The 18,383-nt window shown below is 36.2% G+C and overlaps 1 protein-coding gene across 2 annotated transcripts in view; it reads right to left on the reverse strand.

Annotated features, from left to right (window-relative positions):
- LOC136040202 (uncharacterized) overlaps positions 1-18,383 on the reverse strand; it is a 249,792-nt gene that overhangs the window by 230,954 nt on the left and 455 nt on the right. The window contains exon 1 of one of the 2 annotated variants that reach the window (XM_065724356.1): positions 1,423-1,603. The exons of the other annotated variant lie outside the window; for it this stretch is intronic. The gene's annotated coding sequence lies outside the window, so the exon portion shown is untranslated. Of the gene's footprint in view, positions 1-1,422; positions 1,604-18,383 lie in introns of those variants that run through there. 2 annotated transcript variants of the gene reach the window in all.

Here is an 18,383-nt window from a genome sequence, read left to right on the forward strand (position 1 = left end):
TACATATAATACACTCACTGTTTACACTAAAGCTTAAATTTTGTCCCAATTCATTAAGAATGACCCCTGAATCACAAAAGTCGTAGAATAAATAGTTGAAATTACTAAAAATACTTTTGCGTAAAGAGCGAGGTATTAGGAGGAGGTGAACCCCTCATAAGCGTAATAATTTATGTTCGTTTTAAGCTTTAGTGATGCTTTTAATGCAGTTTTAATCCTTACTTCTCTTTGAAAAAACTTCTTCATATTTATTTTTTTAATTTTTTTTTCAATAATGCTAGAAAATCCTGCACTCCCTTCATGGAAATTTTCTTCCCCCATGACAAACTCCTCGATGGAAATTTCCCTCAAAATATCCCCCTCTTCTCATTCCCTCCTCCAAACCAAAAAATCCCCCTGAAAACGTCTGTGCACTTCCCAATAACCATTACTATGTATAAGCACAGGTCAAAGTTTTTAACTTGTAGCCCCTCCCATGGGGACTGTGGGGGAGTAATTCGTCCCCAAAGACATAGTTATAAAGTTTTTTGACTACGCTGAATAAAATAGCTATCTCAGAATTTTGATCCGTTGACTTTGAGAAAATCATTAGCGTGGGAGGGGGCCTAGGTGCCCTCCAATTTCTTTGGTCACTCAAAAAGGGCACTACAAATTTTTATTTCCGTTAGAATGAGCCCTCTCTCAACATTGTAGGACCACTGGGTCGATACGATCACCCCTGGGAAAAAAAACAAACAAATAAACACGCATCCGTGATCCGTGGCAATAAATACAAAATTCCACATTTTTGTAGATAGGAGCTTGAAACTTCTACCATAGGGTTCTCTGATACGCTGAATCTGATGGTGTGATTTTCGATCCTATGAATTTTAGAGGGTGTTTCCTCCTATTTTCTAAAATAAGGCAAATATTCTCAGGCTTGTAACTTTTGATGTGTAAAACTAAACTCGATGAAACTTATATATTTAAAATCAGCATTAAAATCTAATTCTTTTGATGTAGCTATTGGTATCAAAATTCCATTTTTAGAGTTTTGGTTACTATTGAGCCGGGTCGCTCCTTACTGTCGGGTCGTTCGTTACCACGAACTGTTTGATTTGCGGCTCAGAGAATGTTCAACGTCACATGAAATGTCATAAGAAATTTCATAGAAATGTAATAAGAATGTCAATGAAAGAGAATGCCATAAAAAAGAAATGTCATAAGATATGTCCAATATCCTACTTGTCCTTTTCATGTTATTATCATAATAAGTTTTATCATTATTGTGCTTTCGTTATCATCTCGTATGTGCTTTCGCAAAATACGGCTTTTAAGAAATAGTACCTTCAGAGAAACAAATCCTGACAAACACCATTATGTCGAATTTTTATGCTATATCAACTAATTAAAAAGTGTTTATAAAAAAATGATTTCATTTACCTATCAATTTTCGCTTTAAAAATCCTTTCAAAAAACATTTCATAAGCATACTAAACATCCAAGTAACAGCTCATAATGAAACTATTGAGAAACTGCTTTCCATCTCCTTGTAGAAAGTGGAGAATTGAAAAGAAGAATGCGCAGCTTTTGACGCAACAGACTTCCCTCTGCATTAATAAAGATGTGTCTTTCGACTGCCGGTAAATGTTGGATTAACTTTCAAAGACGAAGAGTAAATTGACAAAATAACAAACCACAGACCTTTCTAGAAAATTGCTTTCTAAAAAAAAGCCCTGGCACAAAGACATGGGTTGAATGTTTTCCGTCCTCTTGGCTATCTTCTTCAGATCTTTATTCAGTGTGACACTAAGAAACGTTGCTTTAGAAGGGGAATAAATTTTAGGGCTCAAGCTACTGGAAATGACCTATTTCTTACAGATATATTTTAGTAAAAAATGCGCATATATTGTACCTTGTTAAATTAGAATCAAATAAAATTTAAAATCCATTATAAAATTGACCACATTACCTGATATAATATGATCAAACAGTTCGTGGTAACGAACTGTAGTAAGGAGCGACCCGGCTCAATAGTAAACGAAACTCTAAAAAACGGAATTTCGATGCTAAAAGATATAACAAAAGAATCGGATTTTTATGCTGATTTCAAATATATAAGTTTCATCAAATTTAGTCTTTGTCATCAAAAGTTACGAGCCTGAGAAAATTTGCCTTATTTTGGAAAATAGGGAATAACACCCCCTAAAAGTCATAGGATCTTAACGAAAATTACACCATCGCATTCAGCGTATCAGAGAACCCTAAAGCAAAAATTTCAAGGTCCAATCTACAAAATGTGGAATTTCGTATTTTTTGCCAGAAGACAAATCACGGGTGCGTGTTTATCTGTTCTTTTGTTTTTTTTTTTGTTTTTTTTTTCCAGGGGTCATCGTATCGACCAAGATGTCCTAGAGTGTTGCTAGTGCCCTAGCAAAACTAGCAGTGCCTAGTGCCCTAGAGTAGTTCTAGTGCCCTTTTTAAGTGACCAAAAAAATTGGAGGGCACCTAGGCCCCCTCCCACGCTCATTTTTTTCCCAAAGTCAACGGATCAAAATTTTGAGATAGCCATTTTGTTCCGCATAGTCGAAAACCATAATAACTATGTCTTTGGGGATGACTTACCCCCCACAGTCCCTGGGGGAGGGGCTGCAAGTTACAAACTTTGACCAATGTTTACATACAGTAATGGTTACTGGGAAGTGTACCGACGTTATCAGGGGGATTTTTTTGGTTTGGGTGTGGGGTTCAGGGGAGGGGGGTATATGGGAGGATCTTTCCTTGGAGGAATATTTCATGGGGGAAGAGAAATTCAATGAAAAGGGCGCAGGACTTTCTAGCATTACTATAAAAAAAACAATGAAAATATAAACATGAAAAAGTTTTTTCAATTGAAAGTAAGGAGAAGCATTAAAACTTAAAAAGGAACAGAGATTATTACGCATAGGAGGGGCTCTAAAAATACTTTAGCATAAAAAGCGAGATATTTAGGAGGAGATAAACACTTCACTCTTTATGCTAAATTTTTTTTAAATAATTTCAACTATTTATTCTACGGCCTTTCTGATTCAGGGGTCATTCTTAAAGAATTGGGATAAAACAAGATTTAGTGTGAAGAGCGAGGTATTAACGAGGGGACCAACCCCCTCATATATATAATCAAAAATATAAGAATATAAAAGTTTGTTACGTAAGTTAATTCTTAAGTTACGTATTTTTTTTTTTTACTAATAAAAACGTTCGTTAAAAATAAAAGATCTAGTTGCCTTTTTAAGTAGCCGAAAAATTGGAGGGCAACTAGACCTCCTTCCCCACCCCTTATTTCTCAAAATCGTCTGATCAAAACTAAGAGAAAGCCATTTAGCCAAAAAAATAATTAATATGCAAATTTCATTTTAATAATTTATGTACGGAGAGCCAAAATCAGACATGTATTAATTCAAAAACTTTCAGAAATTAAATAAAAAAAACAAGTTTTTTTAAATGAAAGTAAGGAGCGACATTAAAACTTAAAACGAACAGAAATTACTCCGAATATGAAAGGGGCTTTTCCTCCTCGACACCCCGCTCCTTGTGCTAAAGTTTGATTCTTTCTCGTAACTCTACTTTTTAAAACAATAAAAAACAAAAGATTATTTTTATATATTTTTTATATTATTTTTATTATTATATTATGTTTTATTATTATTATATTATTATTATTATATTATTATTATATTATTATATTATTTTTTACTTATTATTATATTATTATTATATTATTATATTATTATTATTATTATTATTATATATTATTATTATTATATTATTATTATTATTATTATTATTATTATTATTATTATTATTATTATTATGATATTATTATTATTATTATATTGATATTATTATTATATTATTATATTGATTATTATTATATTATTTTTAAAATAAAAAACAAAACAATAAAAAACAATAAACAAAAGATGTCAAAGGAAATGATGAGTGCGGAGGGATTGGGGCTAATTGATCTCAAATCACTATGACTCTTACAAAGAACAGAATGAAGAACAGGACAACAAAGAACAGGAAGTTCTTACAAAAGAACTTCCAATTTTAATTCAAATTAGCCCCATCTGAAGCTTATACGACCGTCCATTCCATAAAAGCCTTCTTTGCCCTCATGGCATAGCTTACAACCTGATCCCTGGGGCACTAGGGGGTTATTTTAACTCTAGAGGCACTTTTATATATTCTTTGGACTATTGCGACAAATTGCTATCTCATAACTCTAATCAGATGCGTTTGGTGAAAGGGGGGGGGGGCTGTAGGGGGCGGGCCAAATGCCCTCCATCATTTTTTACTCTTAAAAGGGAACTAGAACTTCCAACTTTCAACCAAATTAACCTCTTCGAAAGTTAAATAACCATCGCTTCCATAAGAACCTTAAATGTTCCGCGGCGCAACTTACAATACTCACCCCAAGGCTTTGTTTGGTTTGTATAGACCCCAAAAGCCTTGTTATATAATCTTTGGACTATTTTGAATAAAACCACACGACACGTTTGGGGAGGGGTAGCTGCCCTCTGATCACTTTGACTCTTAAAAAGGGCACTGGAATTTCTTATTTACAATCCAAGGAGTACCCTCCGAGGTATATACGACCATCCTATTTTATAAAAACCTTAAATTCACTCAGGACATAACTTAAAACATTTACCCTGAGAACTGTGGGGGTAGGGATGTCTTCCTCAAAGTCATTCCAGACCCCTTAACTACAATGCACAAAATTGGTATCTCCAAATTTTGATTGGATGTCCTTGGAGAAAGATTGAGTGTTATAAGGGGCTGGTTACTTCCAAATCCTTGTTAACTATTAAAGAGGACACTATAACTTCCAATGTCAAACTAAATGAGCCACATCTGAAGTTTATATGACCATCCATTCCATAAAAACATTATATGCCCTTAGGGCATGACTTACAATCCTACTTCCAGGGCATTGGGGGTTGCGCAACCCTAGAGGCATTGTTATATGTTCCTTGGACTATTTTGACCAAAATCACTATCTCACAATTTCAATCGGATCTGTTTGATGTAAAGAGGGATAGTCTAATTGGAGGGGCTAGCTGCCCTCCATATCTTTTGACTCTTAAAAGGGAACTAGAACTTCCAGTTTTCCACAAAGTGAGTCTTCTCTAATGCTTACACAAGGATCCCTTTCATAAAACCCATAAATGGCCCCAGGCATGACTTACAACCCTTACTCCCAGGCTCTGGGGGTTTGTTTAAACCCCAAAAGCCTTGTTATATGATATTCTTACTATTTTCAACAAAAACAGCAATCTCAAAATTTATATTGTCTGCAATTTGGGATAATGCGACGTATGTGTGTGTGGGGGAGGGGGGTAGCTCCCTTTCGATCACTTTGACTCTTATAAAGGGTACTAGATCTTCTGTTTACCAGCCCAATGAGCCCCCTCGGAAGTTTATATGACAACGCTTTCTATAAAAAGCGTAAACAACCTCCACAGCCCCCTTAGGGGCTGTGGGGGGTTGTCATCCTCAACGATATACATTGTGGACCTTCCAACAACGCTGAACAAAATGGCTTCCTCCAAATTTCGTTCACAAGTGTTTGGGAATTCGGGAAAATGATGGGCGTGGGGGGAGGACATTTGCCCTCCAATCAATTTCGACTATTAAAAAGGGCACAAGTCCTCTCAATTTTGGAGTTTGTACGACAGATCCTTCTGTAAAAACTTTGTATGCCCCCAGGACATAATGTCCAACTCTTGCCCTGAGGGCTGTGGGGGGCTATCATCTTCAAAAACATAATATTTAAACCTTTCAACTAAGTGGAACAGAATGGCTATCCCAAAACTTTGGTTTGATATGTTTGGGGAAATGTTGGGAACAGTAGGGGGTTTAGTTGCCCTCCAATCACTTTCAACTATAAAAAAGAGCAATCTTGGCAATCTTTGGCAATTTTCATCCATAATTCTCAGAACGCGCCCTAGCCATCTCAATCTTTCTCTTATCACAGCCCTGGAAAGCGGGGTTGAACCACAGTTTTGGCTGAGCCTACTGTTTGAAATACGGTCGGTCAGTCGGGCACCCAAAACAATCAGGCAATTCCTCTGAAGAACATCTAGCAAATTTTTCGCCGTTTTTCGGAGCAACCATGCTACAGAATGATATTTGACCAATGGCATCACTGTAGCTTCTAATATTCTAAAGTTCCTTTGTAGACTTATCTTCCTAGTCTTCCACTTTTTTCAAATGTGAAAAGACACACAGAGCCTTGACTATTTTGTTTTTAACATCTTCCAGGCCCCTACCTTCTTTACTAATAATACTACCAAGGTAAGTGAATAATTTTACCTGATCCACCTTTTCACTACCTAATGTCACCTTCTCAGCTTGACTTAATCCTAGGCGATGTGTCTTATTCTTTTCAACATTAATTTTCAGATCTATTGTAGCACCCCGAACCCACTAAAACCTCCAAATTACGTTTAGTAATACACTAAATAGGATTTCTCAAGGAGTTTTGTTTCAGATCAAGCAGTTAAACAGAATTTTGAAAGAGCCTGCCATTTCAAGAGAGTGGTGGTAAAAATCCAAAAAAATTAAACACCCTAGTTTGAACTCTTGTAGCCCTTAAGCCCAAAGAGGGGCTCATATGCATCCACCATGGGGCTTAAATATTACGATGAATTTACAACAATAGCAACCACAAAGTAAACACTTGAAGATTTGAACCTAACCTGAATTTGTCAAAGATTTGCTGCTTGCTTGGCTTGCGAGGTGCAACGCTACCTCGATAGTCTAGCTATACTTGATAGTCTAGCATTGAGGTGCGCCTCAATTACGAGGTGCAACAAATTTTGTATTGAGTGAAAAGTAAAAGAAAAGTTTTGAACCTGTTCTGTTCATTCTTTAAACTAGTAAAAACTATTTAATTAGATTGGCTCATTGACAAAACTTTGCAACGGGCCTCTTTGACGCCAAGTTCTGCAGGACTTTGACCGCCCTCTTGATTGCAGAACTGATAGCAGGGATTGTTGATGGGGTGGGCTTTCGAGTGCAGTTATATTTATACATTAAAATTTATTTTTGATTATTGTTGGAGAGTATAAAGAAAAACTAAACCTAAACTTAAGCTGTTTGGTGTCAGGTGTTTTGACTTATTTTTGCTGAGTTTTTACCTAAGTTTTTATTTTAAATTTGGCACCAACTATTACCAAAAACTGCATTGATGTCACCTGAAATTGGTGCTGTTTTCATTAAAAACTTAATTTCCAACTATTCCTAATTTTCTAAGGTACACATTGCTGAGCAAGCTTCTATTTCAGTATTTCAAACTATGATTTTTCATTTTACCCTAGTGAAAAACTCTCAATTAGGAGTCATCTGTCCCTCGATACTCCATTCCCTAGTAGAATTTTATTTTATTTTTTCCTTTGTTCTTGGTTATATTCTTTGAACTAATAGGGAACCAGCATTCTTTTTAAAAAATACCTTCTTCTATTTTTAAACCTAAACAAACTTTGTAAAGAAATTTTGTAAGAAAGTTAAAGGGACAGGTGACTCCTAATTGAGAATTTTTCATAGGGAAGAATGTCAGTGGGTGTTGCCATGTTAGCTGGCCCTCAATGAAATTAATCTCCAAAAACACAAATTTAGCTGGATATGATATCTTTGTATTTTTACTTCTAATAGAGTATTTATTTCTAATTGGAAATCTTAGTTGTTTCATTTAAAGAGATAAAATTTGAAAATTTTCGACAAAAACATTTTGAAAAGAAATCCGAGCAAGAAAAGGCATTTTGTTTCGCTGTTATTTGTGCAAAGCTTGGAAATTTATTCGAAATATAAATTTTCAGGATATTTTTTTATTTCTATTTTATATTTTTTTATATTTATGGCAAATCTTCATACATGTGACACTTGTTTTGCTCTGGTATAAAACACTCACTATCCGATCCATTTGAAAACTTCCCAAAAATATGCCAGTGCAAAGTGGATTAACCCAAATTGATTTACTTCTACTTGAAACAACTAAAGAATTTTTTTTTTTTTTTACAAATTATGCGTTAAATAGAAATTATATTACATAGTAACTATGAAGAAGATTTGCGAATATTTCGGTCAGGGAATATGTAACGAAGGTAAAGCTTGTACTATGACGCTAATAAGTGCAAGAGTAAGGACTGCAAGTTTGATCACCCGAAGATAGGCAAGCATTGTTCATTTCGCCAGTTCTAATATCCCAGGGGTGGGATATGAGTCTATAAGTGGGATATATCCCGCTGGTGGGATACAAGTGAGATATATATAAGTGGGATATAAGTTCAGGATGCCCATGAACTTAGGTGTTACACAAGTTTTTTACTCAGGCAGGAAGAATGGGGTACATAGACAAGGAGTAGGGCTGTTTATGAATAAGGAAGCTGCTAAGTCCTGTTTAGACTGGGAAGGTATTAAACATAGAACATTAATGGCTCATTTTATGATCAAAAAGTTCAGGGTGTCAGTTATAATTGTATATGCCCCTGTTGAACCGACTGACGGAGATACTAGTGACTCAGATGAATTTTCTTACAGTTACAGGGGCAAATAGACAGGGTCCCAGTTATAAATATGGTATTTTTACTAGGAGATTTTTAACGCATATGTCGGTAGAAATAAGGATAGATGGTAGCCTAGGTAAATTTGGTGTAGAAAAAAAAACTGCAATGGCTACAGACATTTGCAATTTTGTAGGTATAACAATCTAGTTAAAGTCAATACGGGGTTTGGTCATAAAATAGCCCAAAACTTGACATCAGGCACGTACGCAGGAATTTTTTTCGGGGGGGGGGGCAAAAACTTCGAAACAGCAGATATAAAGTAGCACCTTTTTATTTAGTAGCTAAATAAATGCAAAATGCACGTACATCGGAAAATACAGATTAACTTTAATCTCTAGTATTGTAGCAGATGGGGGGGGGGGAGAAGATTGAAGCCTCAAAAGTACGTTTTAGGCTCAGGTTATGTTCATAGCGATTTAGAACCAGTGATTAATCTATTATATCCCAATGAAAGGGAAATTTTAGGGTTAATAGGGCAATATGGGTGCTGTGGGGGGGGGGGTAGTTCTTCTATTCCGAAAACGTCGATTTTAATGAAAAATGATAGTTTCCAAAATTGATTCATTAAAAGCTGTACTTTATCCTGAAAAGGGGGGATGAACACCCTAATATCAAGGATAATTCTATTTTGCTGTGGAAAGCACTCTCTTTACAAAAAAAAAAAAAAAAAAAAAAAAAAAATAACAGTACAGCCGCTAATTACTTCAAGGAGGGTAAAAAGTTAGACAGAAAATGGGTTAATAATTGGGCAGTGACTTGACCGGATAATTGCATGCTGTAAAATCCCCAAAAAAGGCTTCACAAATGTATCTAGATTCTTAATAAATGTCCTACTTTTGCCAGAAATCCCAAGAAACCATGTGAACATTAAACATTTCACAAAATTTGGGGGGGGCAGGCCCGAAGCCCCCCCCCCTGCGTACGTGCCAGATTGACATGGCATTCATGTGATGGTAAGACAATAAACCATATTAATTTTGTTATAGTAAATCGAAGAATGTCAGGGTCAATACAAGGTACTAGGGCATATAGGAGTGCTATTATTGGTATTAAAAGCTAAGACTCACCATCTAGTAGTGTCTATGGTTAATCTAAAGCTGAAATTTCAGGAGGGTAACTACCTCCTAGGAAGTAATGACGTTTGTAGACTTTGGGATGAGAATTTGAGATAAACTTTCCAGGAACAGCTGAATTCTAAAGTTGTGAGCTTAAAATTTGACAATATGAGAGACGGTTGGAATAATTTTTGAAAACGGATTTGTGGAGCTGCTGATGGGTCTTGGGAAGTAAGTTAAGACTACAGCTAGGAATATTAGTGAAAAAGTTTTATATTTAGTAGAGAGGCGAAGGGGTTTGTAAAAGAATTATATGAGCGATAGATCATACGAAAACAAAAGGAATGCAAAGAAATTAGAGAAAGCAATGGAATATGAACTAAGGAGGTGTGACGTGGAGGCCATGGATAGATTTACTTGGGATCTGGAAGATGCAGCTAGACAGCAGAATAGTAAAATATTGTACAAACTGATAACAAACTGAGAAGGATTGGTTAATTTGAACTTGTCTCAGTTAAATATAGGAGCGGGGCCAAAATTATTGATAAGGAAAGAGTTAAAGAGAGATGGGCGGAACATTTTGACAATATGCTAAACCGAGATACAGTTGCAGGAAAAGATATGGAGGAAAATGAAAAAGTTTTTGATAACTTTGATTTGAAGGAAGATTTGTTTTGTGAGGAAGAATTACCGGCAGCACTAAAAGAATTAAAAAACATTAAGGTGCCAGGTGGTGATAGTGTGGTAAATTAGTGTCTTAAATATGGTGGCTCTGAGGTTAGGAATATGTTACTGAATATTATGAGTATGATTTTCGAAAAAGCGGAAGTATATAGCGATTTTAGGAAAACCTTAATTAAACCACTGTATAAGAAAGGCGATAAGAATGAGTGTCGTAATTATCATGGCATTAGTCTAGTCTCCGGAGGTGACAAATTACTTAGTAATATGATACATTTTAGACTGAGACATGCTGTAGACAATGTTTTAAGGGAAGAACAATGCGGTTTTAGAAAAGGTAGAGGATGTGTCGACCATGTTTTCACTCTTAGGTTAATAATTGAGAAGTGCCTTAGTTGTCAAACACCGTTGGTTCTCAGTTTTACAGATTATGAGCAAGCGTTTAATTCTGTTGATAGAAGAGCTTTAGCATAGGTCTTATATGGTATACCCGACAAATACATTAAAGGGATTAGTGCTATGTATGAGAATAATACTGCCGCGGTTAAGGTAGGATACGGATCTTTACATGGATCATTTAGGAGCAGAGGAAATGCAGTGGGAGACCACGGAATCAAATGGGGAAGAAAAATCCTCATGGACTTAGTTTATTCTGATGATTTTAGTATCCTATGAACGTTAAAGATGAAAGTTCAAGAAAAAGGAACGTTTAAGAAAAACGTTAGAATGTTTAAGAAATAGATACCGTTTAACGTTAAGAATAAACGTTTAAGATAAAGAAACGAAATTTTAGAAGCTTTGCGATTTCAGGATTCTAGTGTAGGTTTGAACATTAATGTTAAGAAGAATAAGTCACTAAGGCTAGGAATAAGTGAAGATGAAAGGTGATGTTGGGTAACGAAAAGATTGATCCAGTGGGCAGCTTCAGTTACATTAGTAGTTTTATCAGTATAGACAGTGAGAGCACTGAAGATGTTAAAAGTAAAATAGCCATGCCTCAAGGTGTTCTTTCACAGTAAAAAAAAGTTTGGAAGATTAGGAAGATGTCTCCAAACCAAGATTTGAATATTTGAAGGTACAGTGATGACAGTGGTTAAACATGGCTCTGAAGCATGGGCACTCCGAAAAGTGGAAAAAGATTTACTAAATGTTTTTCAAAGAAATTGCCTACGGATTGTTCTGGGTACCAGACTGACTGACCGTATTTCAAGCAGTAGGCTTTACGGAAAATATGGTTCAATCCCGCTTTCTAGGGCTATGATGAAAGAAATGGTGAGATGGCTATGTCAGGCTCTCTGGATGAAGGATGACAGATTACCGAAGATTGTCCTTGATGGCCAATCATTTAGGGCTAAAAAGAAAGCAGGTCGTTCTCGTCTGGGCTGGGAGTATGCCATAAAGAAAGATTTAAAGGAAATGGGTATTTCCAGGGAGAGTATAAGGAAGGAGGCTTTGGATAGATTGGGATAGAGGAGGAGCGTACGTATATGTGTTGGTCTTAGGTGGCCTTTCCCTGGGGTGAGTTGTTAGTAGTAGTAGTAGTAGTAGTAGTAGTAGTAGTAGTAGTAGTAGCAGTAGTAGCAGTAGTAGTAGTAGTTGTAGTTGTGGTAATGCCCAGACTTTAAGCAATAACGTGACGAAACTTTCGACAAAAATAAATGACACTAGAATTAATATGTCCTGCATAACAGAGACGTGGTCTGCCAATGAATATAACACCCAGATAAGTAACTATAATTTTTTCGTGAACAATGGGAGAAACAAGGAAGGTGCTGTCGTCGCACATGGAGGAGGAGCAAACATGTACATTTTCAACGATGTATAGTATCAGATATACAAAGGTTATCCGACTACTGACTACGAGCTGTTGTGGGCAATACTGAGACCAAAAGTTCTTCCATGAAAGGTTTACTCGATCGTAGTTGGATTATATTTTCCGCCGCGATCGAGTTACAGGCGGGAGTTCATAGCCCATCTACAAGCATGTTTAGGTGAGATTAAAATAAGAAACCCAACAGTTCCGTGATTCTTATGGGCGACTTCAACGATCTACTACCCAGCTGTATTGCACGATCGCTAAGCTTAAAGCAAGTTTTTCATAAGAAGACAACTAAAAAATATGTCACTGATCTCGTCTTCATTGGTATTACCAATTCCTGTAGTGATCCAGTAAAACTGTCGAGTCTTGGTTAAAGTACACACTTCTTTGTGCACTGGTGTCCCAGTGAGGAAAAGAGAATAGGGACCAAGCAAACTTTTTTAAGCCGGCCTCCGACTGAGTCTGAAAATGAGCTATCCAATAAATGGCCTTTTTTAAGAACTGGAAAAGTATGTACGAGAACTGGGATGTCAACAACATGTATAAAATTCTTTCCACTGAAATATGGACAGCTTACGATTATTTTTCTAAAAAGACAGTCGCAGTAAACTCAGCTGACAAGCCCTGGGTTCACTCACGCCTGAAGAGGCTGATACGCAAACACAACAGGCTCCATAAAAAAAGGAATTATGGGTGAAGTTTCCAAGCTGAGAAATCAAGTGGTCTATGAATGTACGTTGGCTGAACAGTCCTAAGGTTTGAAAATGAACGAGCTCATGACCACAAACCCAGTCTGTTACTATAAAAGAATACGGCTTCTCACTTGCTCCTCTATAAGGCAAAGTATAAGCATATACGACGAAGCTAGGAATAAGATCGACGCAAACGGCATTAATAAGTGATTCCGTAGAATTTGCAGAAGCAATCCGCTGATTTCCAGTGTTCCCCCTCGCCTGTTCCATCTGAAATACCTGTGATTTTCCCTCACGAAGTTGCAAAAGGTTCTTGGTAGATTTGCCACAATAAGGCAACTTACCCTGGAGACACTCCAGCAACCCTCTGTAAAGAAAACGCAGCCTTTGTAGCTTAGCCTCTGACTGCAATTTTAAACCAGTGTCTGTTTAGTGGTACCTTTCCGGATGATTTAAGAAAAACAGTCGTAACGCCAATACCTAAACTTTCGAATCCAAAGGGGGTAAGTGACCTACGACCTATATCTTTATCCTCTTTTGTATCTTAGGTTTTGGCGTTTTCTAAAGAATTGATTACTAGAAGATTTCTGTGATAGAATAAATCCCTTTCAGTATGGATTTATCAAAGAATCTAGCAGAGTACACTATCTCATCAAAATTGTGGAAGCCCCTGGAGCATCTAGAAAATAAAGATGTATTTGTAGAAATATTGCAAGCAGATATAGAAAAGGCTTTCGACAAATCAGGCCGTTCAGATATTCATGATTCAATGACAGATTATAGATTTTTTTAGTTGGGACAGATTATAGGTTTTTAAACCAACACAATGGTGTGTTAGTGTTGATGGGATACAGTTGGATTTTAATAAGTTTTTCTGTGGAATACCCCAAGGTACCAAAACCAGACCTATTTTATTTGTCATAGTGTGTAACAAAATTGCGAATTGGCATGAAAACAGAGCCAAGTTTGCAGATGATTTATCATTGGTGATGCTTCAGAAGCTAGGATCCACGATTAGTACGGATGGCATAATTTGTCGTTTGGAAGCCGACTGCGAAGAAAAATGGCTTTCAATTAATAGGAAAAAGTCAGCACATTTGACAGTCTCGTTTTTGAAAAAAATTTCCTAGACAAAGTAACATAAATGTGCCAGTTGTAAATAATATGACAATTTTACGTGTGACTTTTGACTCAAAATGTCATGGATGGATCGTGTAAATAATAGTACTAAGAAAGCAAATATAATGTTGCGTAATCTAGTTACAATTTGGCAATTCGGTTTTAGTTGTTTTTCACTGTTCCATTTTTAAAAACTGTTCATTCTGAGTATTTCAGAGTAACCTTGTCTTATGTGGCACCCAGAGCTAAGTAAAGGGCGAAGAAATGACCTTGAAAACGTGCAGGAAAGAGCTACCCATGTGATGTCCAGAACTCACGAATTATGATGATAGCTTTAAAATCCAAGGCCTAGAAAGACTTCATGCCAGGCGACACTAGCCTATAATGGCCTTTGAACAGAAGCTTTTGGAGACGAGCAAGCATCAAGGCATACTCCCTGAATCGGCAGGAACAGGGTATAATACAAGGCACTAGAACAGCCTTGAAAGCCCGTGGTTACCGACGAATACAGATTGTCTTTTCAACAATATACTGTGTCTCATTTTAATACAAGTGACAAGAAAACGACAAGAAAGTAAATGACAAGAAAGTGCGAATAAGTAAATTAAAATTTTTGCCTCTTTTACCTGATATTATATGACATAATAGATTTGCAACCGTAAGTTATCGTAAGTGATTCTTCTTATTTTCCATTGGGCATCAAAGAAGCTCAAGAAAGCATCAAAGGCCTCAAGAAGCAGAAGAACCCTATCTTACAAAAGAAATACCAAGTTTTGTTTTAGTTTTCTGTGATGTTTTAAGACCTTCTATCGCTTATTCTATATGGATATTTATCGATTATTTCCTCTTGTTATTAAATCAAAGGTAGGAGGCCTGAGATTACTACTACTGTCAACAACTCACTGCAGTACCAAGCCACCTGAGGCCTACACGGCTAAGCACGCTCCTCCTCCATCCCAATCTATTCGAAATCTCCCTCTTTACAACCTCACAGGAAGTTCTTATATCCTTTAAATCGTTCTTTATGACATTCTCCCATCGTAGCCACGGGGGAACCACTTTCCATTTAGCAGAAAACGACAATCTTCAGCAATCTGTCATCCTTCAACCGCAGAAAGGGCCCTTGTCATCTCATCCTTTCTGTCATTATAGCCCTAAAAAGCAGGATTGAACCATGTTTTCCGTACAGCTTTCGGTTTGAAATACGGTTAGTGAGCCAAACAATCCGTAGCAATTTCTCTGGAAAACATCTAGCCAACCTTCATCCACTTTTTTAACCGCCCCTGCTTCAGTACCATATTTGACCACTGTAAGAGGCCTTATATTACTTGTGTAGAACAACAGCTCTCGATGATACGATTGAGTAAAAGTTTTGCCACCGTCACAGGTTTTCTGTGAATCTTCACTGTTTTTATTTTTTTGTTTATTTTTTTTTTTAATGGTCGTAGGCTGACACGTTTTTGCTGCGATATAGTAGAAAGTCACTGACTTTTGTGCAAGAAGTTATACGGCTCTCAAAAGGACATTTTTAGCGCTATTTTGTCACTCTTTCACCTAGGATGACGCTTGGAGTTTTGAAAATAATTCCTTTGGTTTTTTTTTCCATCAAATGTTTAAAGCAAAAAGTTACTATTTGTACTACAGACCAAAAAACCTGGGGTTAAAAAAAATAAAAAGCTTGCTCATTGGCATTGTATCACCACATTCTTTTTTACGATGGCTAGAAAACAAACAGATATTACTGCGTTACATTTTGCTCGGTCAGACATTATCAGGGGCGTCCATTGGGGGACAAGGGGGGCAATTGCTCCCCCCTCACGATAATCTAGATAAAAATAGTATACAGCCAATGCCCTTGACTATCCAGATATAAACCCATCTTGCCCCCCATTAAAGATGCTAGAGATTCGCCCCTCTACATTATGAAAATTGTCTGATTTACCACACACACTAATACCTTACCAGGTACGCTAGAGCTATTAGGGGTATGTGCAAGAATAGTATTGCTGCGGTTTAAAGTAGGATACGATGTTTGTATGTTATGTATGTTATATTGTTTGGTGTTTGTTTGGTGTTTTTATAAAATGTTTGCCCTAAATGCTTCAATTTGTGTGTAAGGTTAAACTTTGTTCCGGTGGGTATCTGTCGAGGATTTGCTAGGATTGCTGGATTATTATACAAATAATAATCCTTTACTAACTTATGGCATGCTAGCTTGACAATGCTAGCAAGTAATAATCTCATTGAAACCCTGTATATATGGCGATTTCTTTATACATTCTTTTTTTTCTGAGCCCCCAGATTGACAAGTAATGATCCCTCATGTACCCTATGTTCTTTACCAGTAAGACATGTTGTCAATACCACTTAATTGATGTTTCTAGGCACTGAAGCTGGCACTCAGAATTCTTGATTTTTCATACTTTCATATATCTTGGGTACCAAAACTAGCGAGATGTCTCCCAATTTTCGGATTCCAAGAAGCCGAACCCGGGTATCAAAGAACATACTTTAGTTTACCGGGTAGCTTTCATCTGTTTTCGATTTCAAACAGGTTTAGGCTGTAAAAATAAAAGCATCTAACGGTTGTTTTACATTACACTTTAGAACATTTCATAGTAGCATAGCTTAAGACTTCAAATTACGTTATGTAATCTCAAGGGACAAAATTTGGCAGCAACTCAGGTACTGTCAAGTAGACTCAGAGGTGCTTTTAGGAGGGGACAGAGGGGAATTACCCTGGATGCAGAAATTTTAGGGGCGCAAAATTTCAAATTGATAATCTAACAATTATAATCACACTGTCATTTTTGAAGTTTTATTTTATGAAAATAAAGTTAAGGGTACAGTTGGCATTTTTTCCAGATCTTCATCACTGTTCCTTAAAAATAAAAGTAAGTAGACCGAATTAAAGTAATTTTTCTGATATTTTTTATTCAACTTTTATTTATAAATGAGAATTCAGCTAAAATTTGGCCTAAAAAATTTGGGGCGGCAGAGGGAGGGGGTGCTAACCAAGATTTTGTCCATAGCACAAGAGAGACAAGAATCACCACTTAGTAGAGTGAAGGTCTTCTTTGAATTTTGCGCGACAAAGCAATTATGCTAAGCTAAGTAAAAGACAGTATAGCTGCAACAAAATAGGATCCCAGGACGACTAATTAATAAATTTTGGGAATTAATTTCATAAGCTTTTCTTAGACCACCTAGAATAAAAAATCATACAAGTGTGAAAGCTGCTTAAAAATATCACTTATTTTTTCTTTATTTTTTTTTTTTTAAAGTACAACAAGAAATAGTTTATTTTCGAACCTTCAGAAACATTTTGGCTTTATCTAATCTTGATGCCAACAAGATTTGGATGTGTCAAGATCAATCAAACTAGTAAGGTCCCGGAGGGTTAGTCTTTTCTACACGTGGATAATATCCTTGAGGTGTGTTTTCCGTCTGAAATACTTTTTTATCTCCAGGTCTCATGATTCTAAGATTACAAATTAGATTAAGAATGTTTGTATAACGTTTTTGTAGGCTCCTTCTTAAGTAACAAAGCAAAAAAAATTGTTACTAAAATTTCCCAAATCTTCGTTACCATTCCTTAAGAATAAAAGTAAATAGACGGAATTAAAGTAATTTTTTATGATATTTTGTATTCAACTTTTATTTATAAATGACATTTTTTCTAAGAATTTGGCCTGGAAATTTTGGGGAGGCAGAGGGAGGGGGTGCTAATCAAGATTTTGCCCTGAGCGCAAGAGAGACAAGAACCACCACTTAATAGACTTAAGGTCTTCTTAGAATTTTGCCCGATAAAAACTTATACTACGCAAAGGAAAATTCAGTATAGCAGCAACAAAATAGGATCCCAGGATGACTAATTAATATATTTTGGGAATTAATTTTATAAGCTTTTCTTTGAAAGCCTTTACAAATAATAAAAGGTTTAGGCTATATCTCCATTACATTTAGTTTGCTTACGATGATGGTTTTTTCACGACTATGATGGTTTATGGATTTTTGCATCGACCTAAATTGAAAGAAGTTGCATAAGTGTAAAAGGGAAACTTAACGTAACTTAACATAACCGCCTAGAATAAAAATCATGCAAGTGTGAAAGCCACTTAAAGAACAACACGTATTATTTCTTTCTTTTCTTAAGTAAAAGAAGAAGTAGTTTATTTTTGAACCTCTAGTAACATTTTGACGTTATCTTATCTTGATGCCAACTAGATTTGGATGTGTTAAAATCAATCAAACTAGTAAGGTCCGGGAGGGTTATTTTTTCTACACGTGGACAATATCCTTATGGGTGTTTTCCGTCTGAGATACTTTTTACTCTGGCGGTCTCATGATTCTAAGATTACAAATTAAATTAAGTACATTTGTGTACTGTTTTTGCCGGCTCTTTCTTAAGTAACAAAGCAAAAAA

Source organism: Artemia franciscana, chromosome 20, assembly GCF_032884065.1.
Source record: "Artemia franciscana chromosome 20, ASM3288406v1, whole genome shotgun sequence".
Taxonomy (NCBI): domain Eukaryota; kingdom Metazoa; phylum Arthropoda; class Branchiopoda; order Anostraca; family Artemiidae; genus Artemia; species Artemia franciscana.